Below are 19,568 nucleotides of genomic sequence, written 5' to 3'. Positions count from 1 at the left end.
ATATCATAGGGATAAAATTTTCCATTGTTTCACACTTATCATTTGACACATGAAAGCTCTCATAATATATTAGGCCCTGTTTAGATCACACTCCTCTCAGGAAGGTTGGTATAAACTTACAGAAGGGATCTAGAAATAATAGGGCTGGAAGGAGGAGGACTCCCCAGAAGGCACGGATTTATCATTTATTTATTTTATGGTCATGCTGGGTCCTCGCTGCTGTGCAAGCTTTTCTCTAGTTGTGGTTAGTAGGGACCACTCTTCATTGGGGTTCTTGGGGTATTCTTCATTGTGGTGGCTTCTCTTATTGCAGAGCGCAGGCTCTCGGCACACAGGCTTCAGAAGTTGCAGCCCGAAGGCTCTAGGGCATGGGCTCAGTAGTTGTGGTGCATGGGCTTACTTGCCCCACAGTATGTGGAATCTCCCTGGGCGGGCCAAGGATCAAACCTGTGTCTCCTGCATTGAGAGCGGGATTCTTATCCACTGGACCACCACAGAAGTCTAGGAGGCATGGATTTAGAGTCGGGTCCTGAAGGAGAGGGAGCATGCTTTCCTAAGCCCTGAAAAACAAAGGCCACATAATTTAAATTTAAGGGACTTGGTAGCTTAACAAATGTTTATTGCTAAGGACCCAGGGCCGATCAAAATAAAGTCCCTGTCCTCATAACCTTACTTTCTATTCAGAGAGATAGAACACGAAACCAGAAAAAATAAATAGGAAAAGGAGAGGACTGCAATTAGCAGTTAAGTGCTACAGGGAAATAACCAAGAACGATGGTGGTGAGTGATTGGGGTGGGGGGTCTGCCGCATCCAATGGCAGACTTGGGGTGTGACGGGGTCTCTGCCAGAGAGGGGCTACCTGAGGAGAGCAGAAACCTGAAGGATGAAAAGCATGAAAAGGTAGGGACTGCAACTCCAGGCAGAGACCAGCAAGTGCCAAGGCCCTGAGGAGAGAAGGGCCCTTGGTTTGTTGGGAGAACAGAGAGAAGGTACTTCTGTGGGGGCCTGGTGAACAAGAAGAGACTGGTGTGGGGTGAGGCAGAAGGGGAGGGTGGCCAGATCTTACAGGGTCCTGCAGGCTGGGTGAGGATGGGAGGCAGAATGAGAGGCCATCGACACGTTTGAAGCAGGAAACTGGTTTACCATGTTTGAAGATAAACTTGGCTTTGGCAATTGGGCAGAAGTGAACACAGGGAAGAAGGGAAGCAGAGATACTGGCGGGAGGTTCTACCGTCACCCGAGTGAGTGTGGGAACAAAAGGTAAGATTCCTTAGAAGCCAACCATGGACACTGAAATCCACTCTGCTCTGAAGCGGTTAACCTGTTTGAATCTGCTGTGAACCAAAGACTGCTCTGAAAGAATACCCAGCCTCTTCCTGTGCAATTTCCCCAAAACTGGACCATGTTGGCCATGTGTATCTGCAGAGATGGGTGACTGCTAAGAGAGGCCGTAATGGGAATAAGGGACACGTGATTACAGTGTGAACACCTCCTCATGCTGGAAATTCTAGAAGTCCAGTGGGTCAGGAAGTGGAACATGGCAGGGTCCCCAGACTGGAGATTCACAGTATGAGGTCAAAATGTAGATCAGAGTCAGTAGGAGGGCCTCTGCACAGCACCCTAAGGTGGGGAGTTGGTGGGGTGGGGCCATGGCAGGATCTACAGAGAGGGGTGACTATCACACATTTGGAAGTGACTGTGTCCTCACAGTACCTTCGGTTCTCTTTCAAATTAACTCAAATTTATTTTTAGTGTTTTGTAAGCTCCCCCTAGATACTATATATAGCATGTTCTAAACTGATAAGATGATAAAAATCTCATTCCTTTCTCTATTTCCAAGATAGTTTTCTAAGGACTTATTCCAACATAGGCTGGCGAGTTTACTTGGCTGCATAGTAGAGTGGAAAGAATGTAACTTTTGGAGTCAGAGAAGAATGAGTTCAAAGCCTGGCTCATTCATTGTCTGGTTCTCTTGTCTTGGTTAAGTTATTTGAAGCCCCTAGTCTCAGTTTGCAGATCTGTGTAATGGGTGTTGTAAGGATTATGAATAGTATAATTTTCTGGTTGCTGCTAGACTCTTTATAAATGCCAGTATTATAATTACAGAGCCAAGGACACAGATTCCTTTCTCACAGGAAGTTGATATCTTATTTTATTATTTATTTTTAAAATATTTTGGCCAGACGGCGTGTAGGACCTTAGTTCCCTGACAGGGCATCAAACCCTCGTCCTCTGCATTTCAAGGTAGATTCTTAACCACTGGACCACTAGGGAAATCCCTGGATATCTTATTTTTAAAAAAAGAGAGAGAGAAAGAAAGAAAAGAAACCTCTTTCTACCTCTGCAGTTTGTATCCAGCCCTGACATATACAAGCAGTCACACAAAGAGACTCTGGGTGGGAGAGGATGAGTGGGTCCAGACCCTCTCCTACCTCCCTCAACAGTGACAAAGACTCAGGAGTAACACCCCCATCACACCCACTTGTTATTTTTTACCTTCCTTTTCGAGGTTATGGCTGGAAACTATCAGAGTTAGGGAAATGACTAAAATATCTTTCTTCAGTCATGAAATTATCGTCAATATGAAAGTTCCAAGAACATTCAGCAGCCTCAAAGCACACCAGGGTGGCAAGCCGGAACCTATTTGCTTTTGAAACATAAACGAGGATGGTTCTTTAAATGTAACTTCTCACTGAGCCCAGAAATGAAAAATTCCAGCTTGTCACTGATCTCTTACGAAATTTGGAAGAAGCTGCTTCTTTTGTAGGCAGGATTCACATGAAACAGCCCAACTCAGCCCTCATTCCTTTGTTCACTCCGTGTTTGGTTATAATTAAGTGTTTCATTCTTGAAGTCCCATATCCACCGAGCCTCCCTGTAGAAGAAAAGTTATCAGAGGCTTATTTCTGCCTCTGCAGAGCAGGGGGGAGGTCCCCCACCCACCTCTGTCTGAACATTAAATCAACAGGCTCTAGAAGTTGGATGGGGCCCCATTTTCCAATCCTTTGATATTCCTTCCAATATCCCAGCTTGCAGGACACCAAACCCAGGAAAACTGTAAGTAATTTTAAAAATTGTTCTTGTTTATTTAATTGATACCTATAACTAGTGTTTCCTTCCTCAACTTTTCCTCATTTAGGTTAGACCTTGGACGGCTCAGATGGTAAAACAATCTGCCTGCAACGCAGGAGACCCAGCTTGGATCCCTGGATTGAGAAGATCCCCTGGAGAAGGAAATGGCAACCCACCCCAGTATTCTTGCTGGAGAATTCCATGGACATAGGAGCCTGGTGGGCTACAGTCCAGGGAGTCACAAAGAGTTGGACACAACTGAGTGACTAACGCACACACTTGGGAGTTCAAGCAATGTGTGGAAGAGGGTTGTAAGAAGATCATGTGTTGGAAGTAACCTTTATTTTTGGAAATTTTGAAAATAAAGGAGAATGAGATACACCTAGGATGGAGGTCAGGAAGTAAGATCTGGAAGCGATTGAGTCTTCTCCTCACTTAGGGAGAACAGAGTATTGTGACTTGAGTTGGGTGTTGTGACTCTTGGTGAGAGATGATGGAACATGGTTGAGTTAGTCAGAGCAAGTGGGTCACGCTGAGGAGAAGAGGAAGCTTGGGCTCCTCTGGTGCCTGCCTCACAGGTGGAGGTGGGCCACCTCTGCCCTCTGGAGTGCTGGCTCTCTTGCCCAATCCATTTCCATAAAAAATGAAAGAGAGAATCCCAGAGTGGGAGATTGGAATGCAAAGATGAAAACAGGCTTTCCTGAGTGTATCATGACTGTAGCACGGCCCCAGATCAGGTCATAAAGTGAACTCGGGCAGCCATTTAAGCAGTATGATTTTAGGGACTCAGAAAAGCAGCCTGTCGTCACATCAGCCCAAAACATTTATCAAGATTCTCTTCTGTGTGTTGGCTCCTTCTAACTTTCTGGCAAAAGGTCATGAGCTCTCTAAGAGGGTAAACACGAAGCCATTACTGCCCATCAGAATTTTAGTGTGACTTGCTTTCCCACATAAGGCCATGTGGGAGAGTGGAGGACAGTGCACTCTGGCATTTTTATAATGACCAGTAGGGATGGTCAGGGGTGGCTTGCTGCTGGAGAGGACCTGGGACAGACAGGGGCTGTCCTACCCAGAACTTTGCAAGAAGCTGGTCTGAAAGATGAACCCTGTCTCCTGGGATTCACAAATCAGTCATGAAGCACTTCCTGAGGGTCTGTTATGTGTCAGACACTCTGCTAGATATTGCGGAGCTCCTCAGGTTAGCAAATGGTTAGGAGACCACATGGCTGCCCAACTCTGCATTCAGCAGCATCGTGATACGCAGGTCAGTGTGAAAGCAGAGATGTGCACAGGGTCCTATAGGGACACAAGGAAGGGTGCTTAGCCCAGCTGCAAGGGAGGGGAAGAAGATGGTTGGAAAGTCTTTGAGGAGGAGGTGATAGCTGAGTCAAGTTGCTTTCTGTGGTAGAGATGACCAACCACATTTCACTGATTCTAAGATGTGCTGTTTTCCACATTGTAACATCTCTGAGCTCTGTCTTATAATTGATGGAGACAGAGAAGCTCTAGGCCAGGCAAGCTGTCATGACATAATTGTCATTACTGCACAGAAATAAACTTGGTCACTTTCTCTTCAGTTCATTTACTTGCAACATTTAATGTGGAGTTGAACTGCCATTTAAAATGTTCTCTAGAGATTACACATGATTTGGCATTACTGTAAAAAGTTATTGTCTACATAGAAAAGTATGGGAACAGAGTAAAAGATCATACATTCATCATTAAGAAAGCAGATACATGTCATTGGAAGAATGACCACAGTTCTATATTTTCTCCCAAAATAACAAGTATTTCACAAGACTCAAGAAAAGAAGGTAGAAGTAAATGAAGTTCTGTTATATTTTGTTACTAAGACACCAAAAAAGAATCATCTATCACACACTAAACAATACAGCTAAAGGCAGGATAAATTGGTAAAACTAGAGAAATAAGAAATTGTCAAAGAAGCAAAGGCTGGTGGTCCTGATTCATATATGGCACAAAACAGCCCTTAAAGCATTATGGCATAATTTTAAAAATAGAGTGTTCTTTCCTTATTGATTATCTACAATCTAGCCAATCAATAATGTTTAGCTTAAGCCCAAATCAATAGTGAGCTAGAGAAAGCTCAGACAAGCTCACAGAAGGCAAAATGCAAGTACACATCTCCCACAGTGATATCAGTGAAGTCATGGTAGCTTGAAATAGTCCAGAATGGGAGTATTTACACCTTGGAAATTCGTAGTTGCTATAAATCAGGGCTTTGTTGCTTGTTTTTAAGAACTGGTTAACCAGTATCTCATTGCCAAAGTGGGAATTTGTGGATTATACAGAAGTATCTCATGCAAGTCTTTCTAGGACTTGGAACCAGGTATTGGGGCTTCCCTGGCGGCTCAGTGGTAAAGAATCTTCCTGCCAGTGCAGGACACCTGGGTTTGATCCTTGGGTTGGGACAATCCCCTGGAGAAGGAAATGGCAACCCACTCCAGTATTCTTGCCTGGGAAATCCCACGGACAGAGGAGCCAGTCAGGCTATAGTTCATGGTGTCGCAAAAGAGTCAGACACGACTTAGTGACTAAACAGCAAAGTAAATTTACCAAGAACAGAGACAACTTATTTATATGTTTCCGTCAGTCTTTCCAGAACCACATGGCCTCTTATCTTTCCTTAGGTCCACACATCTCTTTCTTTTCTCTCTCCACATTTCATAGCCACCTCTGGTACAATCAGGTTCAGTTAAAGTCAGATAGTGTGCAGACCTGCCTTTTTAAGAATTATGGCTAAGGTGGGTTCTCAGGAAGGGGATATAGAGGCTGGACAAAAATGGTGAGCATCTCAGGCTTCATTCCTAAAGGAAGTTGGTTTGGGTAACACACTCAGGTGGAAGGATATGAGCAGAAGTAACAGCCTTCAGAGTTGCTAGAAGAAAATGTAGAACCTGGGCATGGTAGAAGATGAGGTTAAAGAGATACAAAGGTGAGGCATAAGAGGGGATGTTAGTTACATACATGGCAGGGTTTTCAAGTCCAAAAGTGTCCAGCCTAAGGGAACTGGAGTCTAGACAGTCCCGTAGGCATGCAAAGTCCTGTGGCATCCAGCTCTTCGGCGAGAAGGCCACCAAGGCAGTGGAAAGCTTGAGCTGTAGATGTGTCCATTCACTGGCGCCTTCCATAGCTGGGCAAGTCATTCATCCTCCCAGTGCCTCCATTTCTCCACAAAGTGGAGATAAATAAAGCTACCTTCTGACTACCTCAAAGGGTTGTTGGGAGGCAAATGATCTACCGTATGAAAACCCTTTGAGGACTGTAAAACAAGATTCAAGCATATGGTACTTACTCATCTGTAAAATAAGGGGGTTGGCCTAGATGGGATTTAATGTTCTAGTCTTAAAGTTCTACAACTCTATTATTATCCTTATTATCTGATGATTATGTTAAAATTATGGGTTTTATGGACATGAAACACCCTTCTCTCATCTTGCCAAGAAGACTTAAGGCGAAGCTTTTAGGCCGAGAAATACCACTTCCTAGGTGGTTGTTTCCACAGAAACACCAATAACCATAAACTTATGCAGGAATGTGAACTGTTTGTGTTTAAATAGGAAGAGGAAATTGATTTATAAACCAGGAATAGAACCAAACCCCTATAGAAGAATAGTTTCTTTCTGTACATTACACATAAGTATGTAACCTGATCCCTCATTTAAAAAATACTGCTTTTTTGATATCTGCTTTTAAAAAGATTACATAGTATGCTACAACTGAAATGCCAGAAGATTTAAAAGTGGTTTCAGAAAACTGTGGCTAAAATTTAGGGGTTTAAAATGATGAGGTCTAGAGATTTTTTTCATTCCTAAATTGCCCTTCAGCCCCAGTGTTTAGTAAGTCTCTTGTATTTTAGAAAGGAAAGAGGAAATATCATCTTCTTTCTAGAAATATATCACCAAAAGTGGTGCAGTTAATGACCAGCAATAGTTTGGAACCACTGCCGACACTCACAGAGGGCTTCCCATGTGTCAGGCCCTGGGCTTAGGGCTTTACTTGCATCTTCTTATTTAATCCTTGCAAAATCTCAAGTGAGGCAGGCAGTCTTATTAGTCTCATTATAGAGATGAGAAAGCAAGGCCTCAGGAGAATAATTGACTTGCTCAGCCAGCAAGTGGTGGCACTGGGATTCAAAGCTCCCTTGCTCCAGCCCTCATCCTTGCTATCCTGTGCTAGCTTGCTTCTGAAAACTTAACATGATTTAAAAAAAAATAGCTTTCCCAAAGGGAAAGATAGACCTCATGTCATATGTTGAGGGGTGGTTAGAAAACGATCTCATTGAAAATAGAGGCTCTGTGATACTTCAGTTATTAAGAGCTAAGAGTGAGTAGTATGAGGCCATAAAAAGATAACAAAGTTTTGCCATTTGCAGCAACATGGATGGACTTAGAGGATATTATGCTAAATGAAAGAAGTCGGAGAAAGATAATATTGCATGATGCCACTTATATGTGGAATCTGAAAAATACAGCAAACTCGTGAATATAACAGAAAAGCAGCGGACTTACAGAGGCAGACAGCAAACTAATGGGCACCAGCTGGTGGGAGTGGAGAGCACTGTTGTGGGGAATGAGGGGTTTAAACTATTGGGTGAAGAGAGGCTGTACGGCTCAAAGATGTACTATACAACACAGGGTATATAGCCAATATTTTGTAACAACTGTAAGTGGAAAGTAACCTTTAATAATTGTATAAAGAGACTTCCCTGTTGGTCCAGTGGTTAAGACTTTGAGCTTCCAATGCAAGGGGCATGGGTTTGATCCCTGGTCAGAGAACTAAGATTCCACATGCCACAGTGCCAAAAAAAAAAAAAGTAAAAATTTATAAAATTTTTTTCTAAGAATGAAGAGTATGTTCAGTGTTCTCAGCACATACAAACAGACCATGTTTTCCAGAATGGCCAGCCTAAAACATTAGAAGCATCGTGTCTCAAGAAAGGCTTGGACTTTCAAAATGCCTTTTGTTCCATAAATAAACGGCAAACTTCCTTAACTAGCAGGGATTTGGAGAGAAGGCAGGAATTCTCCATCCAAAACTTAGCTTCTTCTTTGCTGTTGACTGAAGCATCAATTGCAGCTCTTTCCGTCTATAGTTCAGAATTGGTAAAACTTGTGGAAAGTGAACGAGACCCTGTGGAAAAGGTTTTCTCCCCATTTTCCAGGCAAAATGTTTCAATCAAATACTTCTTTGTACATGCATTCAGACTAAGAATCCACTTACAGACAACTAAAAAAATCACATTCAATTCTCCCTTTTTAGGTTAACCATAAATGTCTGTGAGGCATAAAAGCCCATAGTGGAGAGGAAAATAATCCAGCTGAGTAATAGGCTTCTATTTCTAGAACATAATTACCAAGAAGAGCGATCAAGGGGCAGGCATTTATTGAGCATTTACTAAGTGACTCGCTGCGTGGGATAGAAAATAAGAGCGGTAAGATCTTAATTAAAAGATCCCTGGGAACTAAACATTGTAAAAACAAAAAGCACACAGAATTTCTATATAAACTGTGTAAGCAAAGTTGCCTAAGGGAAGGAAAAAGCATTAGACTGATGAGGAATTATGAAGCTGGTGGTTTCTTGCCAAGTCTTTGGGGGTCCTTTCCCCTTCAGGGGAGAAATATCCTCTCTCAAATCTCTTCACGTTCTCTTCCACTCAATAGATTGGTGGGTTCATAGAAACTGGGAATGCAAAGAGGAACTCGATCCCACTAAGAAGCTATGATTCTAGCCAGGATTTACAGAAAGCTTCTCACTTTCCTCCTCTGCCCACCTCTCCAATCAAAACAGGGTATGATCATCAGTCCCACTGATACATGGCTTTTTAAACAAAGCGTGTGCACACTCAAATGTGACTTCCATCATGCTTTTGCATTTTAAATCTGTCTCTTCTGATTGTGGATAAAGAGTTTCAGATACCACTATACGGGTTTTAAGAAGAATAAAGGGAAACAATCTAAATGTTCATCAACAGAGGAATGGATAAAGAAGAAATAATACATTTATACAATGGACTATTACTCAGCCATAAAAAAAGAATGAAGTAATGTTATTTGCAACAAGATGAGTCTAGAGGTTATCATACTAAGTGAAGTTAAGTCAGACAGAGAAAGACAAATATCATATATCACTTATACGTGGAACCTTAAAAACTAATACAAAAGAATTTACTTATAAAATAGAAACAGACTCACAGATTTTGAAAACAAACTTATGATTACCAAAGGGGAAAGGTGGCCGGAAGGGTAAATTAAGACACACACATAACATATATACACACATATATAAAATAATCAATAAGAAAAAAAAAAGGAAGGATGAAGAAGGCAAACTAGAGTCACCTCAGTCCTGCTCATTTAGCTGGCACTGAAGGTCTCCGCTCAAATGTCACCTCTTCAGAGTCATTGTATGACACCGGATCAACTATTGGTACGCTACTACACTAAACTTTTATTTTATCCATGGCACTTATCATTACCATAAATTCTCCTATTTCTCTGCTGTATGTTTTCCTGCATTTTCCCTTAAGTTTTGTGAAAGCAGAGATCTTGTCAGTTTTGTTTTCTACTTTGTCCTCAGGGCCTAACACAGAGGCTAAAACACAGAAGATTATCACACTATCAAGCTGAGTGGATGAATGAGTGTGAGTGGGTGAAGGAGTAAACGAATATAGCTGACCACCTGACTTAGTTCCTCAAGTGTGGCTGGCAGAGTAAATCCTAAGATTTCTCATGACAGGAAAAAAAATAGATCTTATCATTTTAAGCCTTATGATCCAGCAATCCCATTTCTGGGTATATATCCAAAGGGAATGAAAACAGCCTCTGGAATAGATGTCTGCATCCCATGTTCACTGCAGCATTGTTCACGAAATAGCCAAGATGTACAAACTCCCTAAGTGTTTCTCAGCAGATGAATGGGTAAAGAAGATATGTTTTATATACATATATGCACACATATACAATGAAATGTTATTTAGCCGTAAGGAAGAAGGAAACCCTGACTTTTGCTACAATATGGATGAGACTTAAGGGCATTATGCTAAGTGGGATAAGCCAGAAAGAAAAAGACAAGTTTAGTATAATATCACTTATATGTAGAATCTAAAAAAGCCAAACTCATCTAAACAGAGAGTAGAGTAGATGTTAACAGGGCTTGGGGGTGGGGAAATGGGGAGATGTTGGAAAAGGGTACAAGTTATAAGAGTAATAAGTTCTGGGCATCTAATTTACAGCACTGTATATATTCTATATATTTATACCATTCTCTCTCTCTCTCTCTCTCTATATATATATATATATATAAGATCTACTATCAACAAATTTATATATATAATACATATATGTGTGTATACACACACACATAGTGATTATAGTTAATGACAGTGTATTATACACTTGAAATTTGCTAAGAGAGTAGATCTTAAGTGTTCTCACCACAGTAAAGAAATGGTAATTATGTGCTGTGATGGAGGAATGAGATAACGCTATGAGGATAATCATTTTGTAATATACAAGTGTATTAGCTCAACACATCACTCCCTCACTTTAAGCTACACAATGTATGTCAATTAAAACTCCAAGCAGAAAGGAAAAAAATAAGAGTGGTTGGCAGGGGTTTGGAGAATCAAGGGCTCCCATGTTGGTCTCTAGGCCCTAGACCAGAGTAAGCAAATGATGAGTCAGCCTCCTGTTCCTATAAGTAAAGTTTCATTGGAACACAGCCACACCCATTAGCTTACTCATTACCTATGGACATTTTTGAGCTCCAGTGGCAGAGTTGAGTAGCTGTAATGGAGACCATATGATCTGCAGTCTGAAAATACTCACTGTCTGGTCCTTTCAGAAAACATTTGCTGAATGTTTCACCTAGACTCACCCCTGGGGAGTAGAACTGAAACCATTAGGCGCCCAGTTTATGAGCTGTGGGTTACAAAGGAGTGCCTCTTCCTCATTTAAATGTTTGTCTCCTTTCATTAATACACACTTTCCTCTTGAATACAATTTTAAATCAAAAGCCTTTTTTACTTAAATTTTTTAAAGTTGAATAATCTAAGATAATGTAGTATGATAAATAGACGGGCTCGGTTTGGCTGCAGTAACAAACAACTCCCAAATCTCAACAGCTTAAAATAGCCCAGTGCATCTCTTGCTCACGTGGTATTTCCCATATTGGTTGGCGGAGGCTCTTCACAATGTTTGGAGAAGGAAATGGCAACCCACTCCCACTTCACAATGCTGTCACTCAGGAACTGCAGGCTGATGGACACTTGATTCCACTCGACTGCTACAACTCCCCAGAGTGGGAAAGAAGACCGCACTGAATCAGGCACTAGATGCTGAAGCTTCTACCTGGAAGTGACGTATATAATTCCTCTCACATTTGATTACCCAGAGGAAGACCTATGGTCACATCTTAATTCATCAGGGTGAGGATGTGTAATCCTCCCACAAGAGTGGGCACTCATATTTGTGGAAACTTTATAATTGCATATAATTATTCTCTAAGTACTGAGTTAAAAGGAAATGTAGTGGATTAGGCTCAGGGCCATGGGTGCTCGTCCCACGTAGGCTGGAATCCACAGGGATGAAAGCCAGAAGGAGGGGCCCATTTTCCTGAGTTACACCCCGTAAGGTACCCCTGAGAAACCACAGGCTCCGAGTTCTACTGTTTAAAAAAAAGCAACAACTACAATGGAATTTGAGATCGCCTGCAATATACTATCAGATACGTTACTAACCTTAACATTTAAAACTCCACTGAGACCAAAATAATCTAGCAAATAATATCAAAACAACACTCAGGAATTTAGAACTTTTTGAGTTTCTTTACATGGGTCTATAACTCTCAAGGCTGAAGAAAAGCTCTCCCCAGGTCCAGCTGCAGTGAGAGCGCTCTGCATTTCTTCACGGACAGCAGCAGGCCTCTGGTGAAGAGCATAAGAAAGGTTTGTCTTCCGAAGTCTCCATATCTCGGGTGGGGAACTGTCTGGCCTGGGCTTTCAACGTCTTTTTCATCTCACTTCTAGAAATCAATGCAAGCCCTAGAGCCAACAAACTGAGCATCTGGGGTACGGTTGGTGCAGGGAGCAGAGGTCATGGTACAGCTGGGGAAGATCGATCTTTTGCTTTCCAAGAGTCTTGGGTGAGAAAAAGAGCACAAGGAGGAATTCTCTGGAAAGAAAGGAGGAAAATCTTTGATGATCTCACTCGGACCCAGGACTGAACTAGCTGTTGGTGCAGAGCAGCGCGCATGTGTGCCCTAGAGGAGTCAGAAGGGAGTGCGCTTTATCCCACTTATCCAGAAGATGAATCTTGACCCAGAAGAGGGAAAGCTTCATGTCCAATAACAAAAAGCAGAGCCTGTTGATGAGCATTACCCACAGAGGGAAAGCATGCACTGAAAAGGAAAAAGCGGCTTGTCTAGCTTACTAGGGTTGTCATAACAAAGTACCGTGGACTGGGGGACTTAAACAACAGAAATTAATTTTCTTGTAGTCCTGGAGGCTGGAAGTCCAAATTTAAGATGTTGGCAGGATTGGTGTTGTCTGAGTCCTCTCTCCTTACCATTCAAATAGTCACCACCCTCCTGCTTCTTCACAAGGTTGTCCCAAGTGCATACACACCCCTGGTGTTTCTCTGTGTGTCCTTATGGTCTCTTCTCACAGGGACACCAGTCAGCCTGGATTAGAGCCCAGCCTAATGGCCTCGCTTCAACTTAATTACCCCTTTAAATTCTCTCCCTCCAAAAACAGTCACATTTTAAGGTACTGGGAAGTTAGGGCTGCAACACAGGAATGTAGAGGGGATACAGTTCAGCCCATAATGTGGACTCTTCACAGGAATATAAAAATATCCCAAACTCCTCAACCTGTTCAAATCAATAATGGATATTGAGTATGACTGCCCTGAACTTCCTGTCCTCACAAAATCTCATCTGGCATAACCTTCCCAACACTGTGTGTATATGTGTGTCTGTGTGCAACTCAGATGTATTCTCAAAAATAAAACAAAAAAGTGGGGTGTACAAAATGAATGACTAGAATCTCGAAATAAGCACAGCGTCATCTAACATAAGGAAACTATCAGCCTGAATACCCTTAAAAATATTGCCAATGTGATAAAATATAGGTACAGCACCATCCATACTTTTTGTGACCATGGAAATTTGAATGACATAGAGACAGGCATGGAGACTTTCCTGAAGAAATTTGGGAGTTCCCAGAGTATAAGGCTGTCTTCTCACATTCTTCTGAGAATGTCTTATTTGCCTCTTGTCCTAGGTGATGGTTTAGCAGGGTACACAATTTCAGGGGCACTTATTTTCTCCCAGCACTTTGAATTGTTCCTCTGGATTCTGAATCCTCTTGTTGTTGTTAAGACTATTATATAATTATTGTGTGTGGTTTTTTTTTTTAATAATTTCTTCTTTCTTTCTGGTTCTTTTTATTTTTTATTTTTTTTTTTAGTTTTCTAAAGCTTCATTTTGATGTTTGTAGCAATGAATTCATTTTTATTTATTTTACTTCAGAGTTGATGTATTTCTTCAAACTTGAAATTCAGATCTCTCATCAGTTCATGTTTTTTCATTATCGCTTTGAATATTGCCATTCTTCCTTCTGTCCATTCTCCCCTTTTGGAACTCCAATTAGATATATTTTGAAGATCTACTTTTCTCCTCCTTGTCTCAGCCTCAATTACATAGTTTCCATGTCTTAATCTCTCTGTATAGCATTTTGAGATGATTCTTCACCCCTTTCTTCTAGTTTAGTAATTCTTATTAGTTGTGATATATCTGCCATTTAATCTACACATTACATTTGAAATTTTAAGTATTATAGTTTACATTTCTAAACATTCTATTTGGCTCTTTTTAAAAGAACGTTTATTCTTGATGGCCTTTTGTTCATTTCTTACGGTTACAGTTCCTTCTGTTTCTTCAGAGACCTGGGTTCTATCCCTGGGTTGGGAAGATCCCCTGGAGAAGGGAAAGGCTACCCACTCCAGTATTCTGGCCTGGAGAATTCCATGAACTGTATAGTCCATGGGGTTGCAAAGAGTCAGACACAACTGAGTGACTTTCACTTTCACTTTCATGGCCAAAGTGCTTATTGTCTAATTCTATTGTCCATTGTGTCTGCTGAGCCCAATTTATGGTGGCTTATCTTCTCATGCGCCTCTCGTTTTTACACTCAATACAAATAAGGCTACTCTTAAAGGTAAGAACCCTGAAGACTCTAGGTTGAGGTTGCATCCCGTCTAATACCAGGTGCCTTGGGGTGTTAGGAACTGGATGCACTTTTAAAATAATTTTTGAAAAAAAAAATAAATAAATAAAATAAAATAAAATAATTTTTCTTCCTGGAGTTTCCTGCGCCATGCAAGTAGAGTAAATACCAAATCACTACAATGTCAGGCTTGGGATTATAAATTTGCAGTAAAGAGCGATTTTGTTTTCATTTTCGATGCTTTTTACCAAGGCTGAAATGGAGATATTTCTTTGTTGGCTTCCTTTTTGCTACAGGATGAATTTTTTTTTCCTAATCCAACTTTTTACTTGAGAGTGTAGATGTTTGAGACCCCTAACTTTTTCTAGGATCTCAATTTTCATCTTGACAGGCCTTTAGTCTCCCCACGGAGAATCAAGCTCCCTGGATTGGCAAATAACCCCCAAGTAGCTCCATGCTTCAGGGTTTGCTGACCACTCTGGTTTCAACTTTTTTTCTTACATCCTGTGAATCTTACTGTCTTACAAATTTAACTTTGCTTATAACCAAATGTTTGGTGTATATTACCCAGTGTTTCTATGTGCTTGCGGGGAAATTTTTTTCAGAATTTCCAGGCAGCCATACTGTTGGAGACCAAAGTCCATTCCCCGGCTCTGAAGAACACAGCTACCTCCAGTTATGCCTGAAGTAACTTGTTCTTGCTTCAGTCTAGTGGGACAGAGTGCCTCCTTTCCTTTGTACTTCTATGAAATTCCAATAATCCATGGACATCTTATTTTTTATAATGGGAGGAGGGGTAAAAATATGACAAGTGGGTGTACAAACACTTTGTTAACTCTAAGAGTGGTTCTAGCCACTCCATAACTACGGTATGGTATCAGGCTCTCCTTTGGAAAGAGAATACTCTGCTCTGATACACATCCTCTGGAAGGAATGGGGGGCAGGGGAGGTGGGGGTGGAGAAATCTGCTTAAGTAAGGTATCCAGATTCATTTGCAAGGATTAAAAATCTACTTTTGAAGGGATTTATGTTGCAGAGAAGAAGAAATTCTGACTCCATGTTGGAACTGTATCTTTGACTTGCTTTTTTTGCTTTTGTTATTACAATCATACATAATGGCGTGTCTCAAAGGACCCTCTCCCTCTGCCTGACGGTAAAGTGCCTTTGTTCAGCTATTAGAGATAATCTGACCCCGCCCACCTGTGAATAGAAGAGATTAACACATCCCTTCCAAAGGCTGACACTTCCCAGAGATATTTTGCAAGACGAGTCCCCTGGACTGCAAGGAGATCAAACCAGTCAGTTCTAAAGGGAATCATTGGAAGGACTGATGCTGACTGTTGAAGCTCCAATACTTTGGCCACCTAAAGCAAAGAACTGACTCACTGGAAGAGACCCTGAATGATGGGAAAGATTGAAGGCTGGAGGAGAAGTAGACGACAGAGGATGAGATGGTTGGATGGCATCACTGACTCAGTGGACATGAGTTTGAGCAAGCTTTGGGAGTTGGTGATGGACAGGGAAGCCTGGAGTGCTGAAGTCCATGGGGTTGCAAAGAGTCGGACATGATTGAGCGACTGAACTGAACTGAACTGAACTGAACTTCAGATCCTTTTTACTTTGCTTCCTCATGGCCTCTCCCTCTCCATTCTGCCTTTTGACTTTAGTTCCTCACTGTTTCTCTCTCTGACTCTGTAAAAGAACCTGGTATCCAGAACACCCAAAAATGATTGCTTTGAGACATTTGTCTGCCATCTTCTTGGTCAGTTTGTTTTCCGAATAAAATCATATTCCTTGCCTCAACCCCTTGTCCCTTGTATTTATTGGCCTCTCATGCAGCGAGCAGAGTGAGCTTGGACCTGGTAACACTTAGCACAGAGTGTATTCTACCAGTATGTTCCTTCTGCTTATAAACAGCACAAAACCACACAAAAAGCAAGGATTGGGAAGAAAACAAACTCTTAAATACAAATTGTGTATTTTTGCACCTTAGAAGTTCAGCCTATCTAAACATTTGTGTTCATTTAGTTCTATTGACTTTGCACTGAGGTTTTTTTTTTTTTTTTAAATCTTTTGGCCATGCCATACAGCTTGTGAGATTTTAGTTCGCTAAAACTGTGCCCCCTGCATTGGCAGTATGGAGTCTTAACCAATGGACCAGTCACCAGGGAAATCCCACTATCTGACTTTTTTTGAGTTTCTTCAAGTTGTTTAAAAATCGTGTCAGCTCCTCAGTCCAGATTCACTAGAAAAACACCTTCATCGCTGTTCCTTGTTGCACTTGCCCGTATGTCTCCCCTTGACCAAGGGAGTCTGTTCTGGATATCTCTAAGCTCCTTCTTTTTTTTTTTTTAATTTTGTTTTAAATTTTTTATTTTATATTGGAGCATAGCTGATTTACAGTGTTGTATTAGTTTCAGGTGTACAAAATCTCCCTCTTTTGCTACCAGGTCTGTGTCTTTTATCAGTGACCTGTCCCTTTGGAAAGGGCAGTGACTTCTGTCTTTCCCACAGATGTCTAGTGGGCACCCAAACCTTGACTCCCCTTGTGTTTGCCTCCCTATTTTTAGAAATGGAAACCCACTTCTGTATTCTTGCCTGGAGAACTCCATGGACAGAGGAGCCTGGTGAGCTACAGTCCATGGGGTGGCAAAGAGTTGGGCATGACTGATGGACTAACACTTTCACTTTCAAAGGGTTTTTTGTTTGTTTTTCCTGCTAAGATTTTAAAACTTGGCTACAAGGTATGGGGCGTGATTCTTCAGACCAGCATGAGGGGTGGAACCTTGTTAAAAATGCGGACTCTCAAGCCTTTTTCAAGACCTACTGAATCAGAACCTGCTTTTTAAAAAGATCTCAGGCAACTTAGATGCACATTAAAGTTTGAGAAGCCCTGTTTTGCTAAAGCAGAAACCCCAGTACTTTGGTCACCTCATGCGAAGAGTTGACTCATTGGAAAAGACTCTGATGCTGGGAGGGATTGGGGGCAGGAGGAGAAGGGGACAACAGAGGATGAGATGGCTGGATGGCATCACTGAGTCGATGGACGTGAGTCTGAGTGAACTCCGGGAGTTGGTGATGGACAGGGAGGCCTGGCGTGCTGCTATTCATGGGGTTGCAAAGAGTTGGACACGACTGAGTGACTGAACTGAACTGAACTGTTTTAAAAACCATCATACTGAAAGAACATTTAAAATCAATCAATCATAAATAAAATAAACCAATCATTTGTAAACATATTGTGTATGCATCCCATGGAATGCTTCTTAAACATGCAGATTTTCTGATTCACCCAGTGAAGAGCCTGAGTCAGTATTTCTGTGGACAGGCTAGTGTGGAGACCACACTGGAGAAGATGACTTTTAAATAGAAAAAGCATTGCATCTTCACTGTGCTTTTCATTCATAGACGGTGTTTCCAGCATGTTAGGGTGATTCATTTCTGACACACTTGTACAGGTGTAAGTTCAGCAAATTTCTTTTTTTTTTTTTCTCTCCTTTTTGAAACCTCCTTGCTTCCTTAATCAAGGCTCCTAGATGTTTAGATTTTTTCCTCAAATTTTCCCAGGGTGACGATAGCCATCCCAGCTTTAACTGGTTCACGTGTTCTTTCACCTCTGCCTTCTGCTGTGTACACTTTGGGAGGAAGAGTCCAGTGTGCATTAGATCACCCACCAGGAAGCCAGTGAGCATCTCCTCAATACAGTCCTTCAGTCCTGACTCTGATGGGCAGGGACAGCTCACTTTTCCCTCTGTACCTGCTACAGGAGGGGACAAAAGAGAATGGTATTAAAAACATGGGGAAAATCTTTTTTAAATGGCCACTTTGTTAGATCCCTGTCATTTGATTTCCTCCCACCTTCCTGCAATCAGAATGTACTCACAAACCCCTGTCCAAGCTGAATATTCAGGTTGGGCTCAAGCTCTAGCCCTGGTGATTTATTACCATGTGACCTTGAACAACTTTCATAAGCTTCCCTGATCTATTTCCTCATCTCTAAATGGAAATAGTAAGAGCATATAGCCCAAAGTTTGTTGGGAGGATTTTCAGAATTAATATTTGCCAAGTATTGCTTTATATTTGCTACAAAAATAATCACTGATGAATTTAAACATGTGATCAAAAAAGATCACTTGGTAGCTAAATACCTACCAGTGGTGGACAGGTACTTTGTTGGTCCCCAATGAACCATGATTCCTGGCTCTTATGACTTTCTGTAATTGCTTTCTGCTTTGACTTTGGACTTGGCTGTGCCATTGAAACATGGATGGAAGTTGGGCAGTGCACAACTTTTAAAAGAATGATGTAGCCATCAGTTCAGTTCAGTTGCTCAGTCGTTTCCGACTCTTTGCGACCCCATGAATCGCAGCACGCCAGTCCTCCCTGTCCATCACCATCTCCTGGAGTTCACTCAGACTCACGTCCATCGGGTCAGTGATGCCATCCAGCCATCTCATCCTCTGTTGGCCCGTTCTCCTCCTGACCCCAATCCCTCCCAGCATCAGAGTCTTTTCCAATGAGTCAACTCTTCACATGAGGTAGCCCAAGTACTGGAGTTTCAGCTTTAGCATCGTTCCTTCCAAAGAAATCCCAGGGCTGATCTCCTTCAGAATGGACTGGTTGGATCTCCTTGCAGTCCAAGGGACTCTCAAGAGTCTTCTCCAACACCACAGTTCAAAAGCATCAATTCTTCGGTGCTCAGCCTTCTTCACAGTCCAACTCTCACATCCATACATGACCACCGGGAAAACCATAGCCTTGACTAGACGGACCTTAGTCAGCAAAGTAATGTCTCTGCTTTTGAATATGCTATCTAGGTTGGTCATAACTTTCCTTCCAAGGAGTAAGCGTCTTTTAATTTCATGGCTGCAATCACCATCTGCAGTGATTTTGGAGCCTAAAATAATAAAGTCTGACACTGTTTCCACTGTTTCCCCATCTATTTACCATGCCATAGGACATGATAAAGACGAGTTGAAACCAATTAGGTCCAACATGGCAGAAGATTCAACTTCCAGTGGACCTTGAGACTCATTATAGGCTCGTTGTAATATACTAGCATGCTAAATGGCACACCCACTAGCACCATGACAGTTTTGAAGCCAATCATAAAAGGCAAAAAAAATGGGTGGTGGCCCAATTCCTGGAAATCCCTGCCCCATCCCCAAAATAAATGGAATAACCTTCCCACTCATTAGCCGATGAAATTACCCAGCCCACAAAAACTAACTATACCTTATTTCAAGG

The sequence above is a fragment of the Capricornis sumatraensis genome, chromosome 18 (genome assembly GCF_032405125.1).
Source record: "Capricornis sumatraensis isolate serow.1 chromosome 18, serow.2, whole genome shotgun sequence".
Classification (NCBI taxonomy): domain Eukaryota; kingdom Metazoa; phylum Chordata; class Mammalia; order Artiodactyla; family Bovidae; genus Capricornis; species Capricornis sumatraensis.
The sequence above is the reverse complement of the archived record's forward strand: the minus strand, read 5'-3'. Positions refer to the sequence as shown.